Below are 4,403 nucleotides of genomic sequence, written 5' to 3'. Positions count from 1 at the left end.
TTTTGTGGACGAATTTGGTGGTATTTTCACCACCAATGCTGGCAAAAATACCATCAAATTCTGGCCTGTGGAGGAGGGGCATATGAAAGGTGGCTACACTGTGCCACTGCGCCAGAGATTGCGCCAAAGAGTACTATTAAGCCGCCTCCACAGTGCTTGTTGAGAGTTCGTAGCAGTCAGTGCTAGTAGAGAGCTCGTGGAAGTCAGTGCTTGTTAAGAGTTCGTAGTAGGCAGTGCTTGTCGAGAGCTCATAGCAGTGTGTGCGTGGCGAGATGTGCTAGTGGGCACTGCTTGTCGTGAAGTCGGAGTAAGATGTTGTGGTAAAGAGTGTTGTTCCATGTTTTATGCAGTTATTTGATGGGAGAGATAGCAGATGTTATTGTGTGCATTTCGTCAATATATATGAAGGTAAAAACCACAATGTTCTTTTATTATTTGTGTGTCTGAAATAATGCGTCACTACAGGTTCAGTCAACAAAGCATCTGGCTTGTGTTCTTGTATTAGAGTGAATTCTGGTTTTTTTGCGTAATTATAGTTTTTCTAATTTTCTTTTGTCACGTCAGTATAATTGGTATTTTAAAATTCTTGTCTTGTTGGAAAAGAACCGTGCCAGATGTGGACGTTGAGTCACACTCCCACATACAGAACAGTTACTCTTGTGCTTGTTGGCTTCGTAGATTTTATAGTTGCTGGGGACTTAATTAATTAACTGTGTTTACGAAAATTTTCTTACATTGTTTGTTGCAGTCAGATTGCGTAATAATACTAGTCAGGGCCAACCGTTTACGAGACACTGCGTAATCGGACATACAGCTACTAAAACTAAAAATATTTTCAATCATACATTTAATTAAGCCCCCATGCACATATCCATATAAGTATATAGTTCTGGCAACACCAGCCATGACCTTCTTCTTCTGTGCGGATGCACACATATTCTCCGAACTCTTACGGGACTTGGTAAGAATGTCTTCCACGAGTAATGAGTGTGTTGGGGTGGCACACTACGAATGTAGTGTGTGGACATACAAGGTGAGAATGTGGGTCTTGCGGGAGGCGTGCGCGAGATGGTCCTTGCAGTCGCACTATCCTCTGTGTCCTCGGTGGCTCAGATGGATAGAGCGTCTGCCATGTAAGCAGGAGATCCCGGGTTCGAGTCCCGGTCGGGGCACACATTTTCACCTGTCCCCGTTGATATATGTCAACGCCCGTTAGCTGATGAAGGTGTTAATATAATTCTAAATTACCAAATACTGTCCTTAGCTCGTGGTCTAATGGTCAGCGTTGCTGCTTCTGGATCACGGCGTCCTGGGTTCGATTTCTGGGCGGGTCGGAGAGTTTCTCCTCCTCCGGACTGAGTGTTTGTGTTGTCCTCATCATTTGATCATCACTGGAGAAAACAGAGAGAGCGGAGTGTGTATGGGTTGGAAATTTATACGGCCGCTGGTAACCACACTATTGTGCGCCCCACGAATCAAAGTAATCATTGTTACCATTGCACAAAAAGAGTTACGCATTGTCAGAAAGGGGTACACGTCCATGGTTTCCAGCAGACAGTTGCGCTGCGATACGGATAACAGGCGCACCTGAGTGTGGAGTGAAACGCGGTGGCAGCTGTAAACATACTCTGAAGAAGTACGGTGATTATGGACCAAATGATGTGTCGCGACCAGATGTGGCGAAATGCTGCCAACAGTTTGACCAAGGCAGCACTGACGTGAATGATACTGATCGAAATCTCTTGGGCAAGCTGAAAGAACATATGGGGGAAAGAGATTTTCCAACGATGAAGACGTTCGCACAGCGGTTCTCGAATGGCTCCATCACGAATGAACCGATTTCTACCGTCGAGGAATTGAACAATTACTAGAACGTTCCGACCATGTTTTAAAGAGACATTTTGAGTACGTTGAAAAATAGTGTCATGTACTTGTCCGTGTCACTTTAAAGTGTAGGGAAGCATTCAATAAAAGTTACTTGGCCTGACCTAAAAATGTGTATCTTACTTTTTGAAGTCCCCATGTAATGATGAATCGCTTTAGGGAGCACAGAACAAAGATCACAATGACTGGAGATGAGAAAGATGATTAGCTAATGTTGTTGTGGTCTACAGTCCAGAGACTAGTTTGATGCAGTTCTCCATGCTACTCTATCTTGTGCAAGTTTCTCCAGCTGCCAGTACCTACTGCAACCTAAAACCTTCTGAATCTGCTTTTTGTATTCATCTCCTGGTCTCCCTCTACGATTTTTACCCTCCACTCTGCCCTCCAATACCAAGTTGGTGATCCCTTGATGCCTCAGAACATGTCCTACCAACCGGTCCCTCCTTCTTGCCAAGTTGTGCCACAAACTCCTCTTCTCCCCAGTTCTGTTCAACACCTCCTCATTAGTTATGTGATCTACCCATGTAAGCTTCAGCATTCTTCTGTAGCATCACATTTGAAAGCTTCTATTCTTTTCTTGTCCAAACTATTTATCGTCCATGTTTCATTTCTATACATGGTTACACCCCATACAAATACTTTCAGAAACGACTTCCTGACACTTAAATCTATACTCGATGCTAACAAATTTCTCTTCTTCAGAAACGCTTTCCTTGCTATTGTCAGTCTACATTTTACGAGGTGCATTCAAGTTCTAAGGCCTCCGATTTTTTTTCCAATTAACTACTCACCTGAAATCGATGAAAGTGGCGTTACTTCTCGACGTAATCGCCCTGCAGACGTACACATTTTTCACAACGCTGACGCCATGATTCCATGGCAGTGGCGAAGGCTTCTTTAGGAGTCTGTTTTGACCACTGGAAAATCGCTGAGGCAATAGCAGCACGGCTAGTGAATGTGCGGCCATGGAGAGTGTCTTTCATTGTTGGAAAAATCCAAAAGTCACTAGGAGCGAGGTCAGGTGAGTAGGGAGCATGAGGAATCACTTCAAAGTTGTTATCACGAAGAAACTGTTGCGTAACGTTAGCTCGATGTGCAGGTGCATTGTCTTGGTGAAACAGCACACGCGCAGCCCTTCCCGGACGTTTTTGTTGCAGTGCGGGAAGGAATTTGTTCTTCAAAACATTTTCGTAGGATGCACCTGTTACCGTAGTGCCCTTTGGAAAGCAATGGGTAAGGATTACGCCCTCGCTGTCCCAGAACATGGACACCATAATTTTTTCAGTACTGGCGGTTACCCGAAATTTTTTTGGTGGCGGTGAATCTGTGTGCTTCCATTGAGCTGACTGGCGCTTTGTTTCTGGATTGAAAAATGGCATCCACGTCTCATCCATTGTCACAACCGACGAAAAGAAAGTCCCATTCATACTGTCGTTGTGCGTCAACATTGCTTGGCAACATGCCACACGGGCAGCCATGTGGTCGTCCGTCAGCATTTGTGGCATCCACCTGGATGTCACTTTTCGCATTTTCAGGTCGTCATGCAGGATTGTGTGCACAGATCCCACAGAAATGCCAACTCTGGAGGCGATCTGTTCAACAGCCATTCGGCGATCCCCCAAAACAATTCTCTCCACTTTCTCGATCATGTCGTCAGACCGGCTTGTGCGAGCCCGAGGTTGTTTCGGTTTGTTGTCACACGATGTTCTGCCTTCATTAAACTGTCGCACCCACGAACGCACTTTCGACACATCCATAACTCCATCACCACATGTCTCCCTCAACTGTCGTTGAATTTCAATTGGTTTCACACCACGCAAATTCAGAAAACGAATGATTGTACGCTGTTCAAGTAACGAAAACGTCTCAATTTTAAGTATTTAAAACAGTTCTCATTCTCGCCGCTGGCAGTAAATTTCCATCTGCCATACGGTGCTGCCATCTCTGGGGCATATTGACAATGAACACAGCCTCAATTTAAAACAATGCGAATGTTTCTATCTCTTTCCAGTCCGGAGAAAAAAAATCGGAGGCCTTAGAACTTGAATGCACCTCGTATAGCCTCTCTCCTTCGACCATCATCAGTTATTTTGCTCCCCAAATAGCAAAACTTATTTACTACTTTAAGCGTCTCATTTCCTAATCTAATTCCCTCACATCACCCGATTTAATTCGACTACATTCCATTATCCTCGTTTTACTTTTGTTGATGTTCATCTTATATCCTCCTTTCAAGACAATGTTCATTCCGTTAGCTAATGTAATGAGAAAAAAAGATGGAAACTAAACTGAGAGAAACTTTATAGTTGCACAGGCGACGTTAGGTTGGTTGAAAATGAGGGTGCGGCGCATGAAGATGGTAAGGGAGATATAATACTCTTTTCAGAATTTAAAACAGTTTTTTATGGATGCAGGAAGACTCAGAAGGTACCTATACCAGCATTGATGAAATACCAACGGAAATATTGTGAGCATAAGAGTACAGCAGGTAATGACATCCACTCGCAAACAAATGGGCT

At 44.0% G+C, this 4,403-nt stretch overlaps 1 non-coding gene across 1 annotated transcript; it reads left to right on the top strand.

The window, feature by feature from the left end:
- Positions 1-1,098: 1,098 nt before the first annotated feature.
- On the top strand, positions 1,099-1,172 carry Trnat-ugu. Its single transcript has one exon. It is a non-coding gene; the product is annotated as a tRNA-Thr (tRNA).
- Positions 1,173-4,403: the final 3,231 nt, after the last annotated feature.

Source organism: Schistocerca piceifrons, chromosome 1 (assembly GCF_021461385.2).
Source record: "Schistocerca piceifrons isolate TAMUIC-IGC-003096 chromosome 1, iqSchPice1.1, whole genome shotgun sequence".
Lineage (NCBI taxonomy): Eukaryota > Metazoa > Arthropoda > Insecta > Orthoptera > Acrididae > Schistocerca > Schistocerca piceifrons.
The sequence above is the reverse complement of the archived record's forward strand: the minus strand, read 5'-3'. Positions and strand labels throughout refer to the sequence as shown.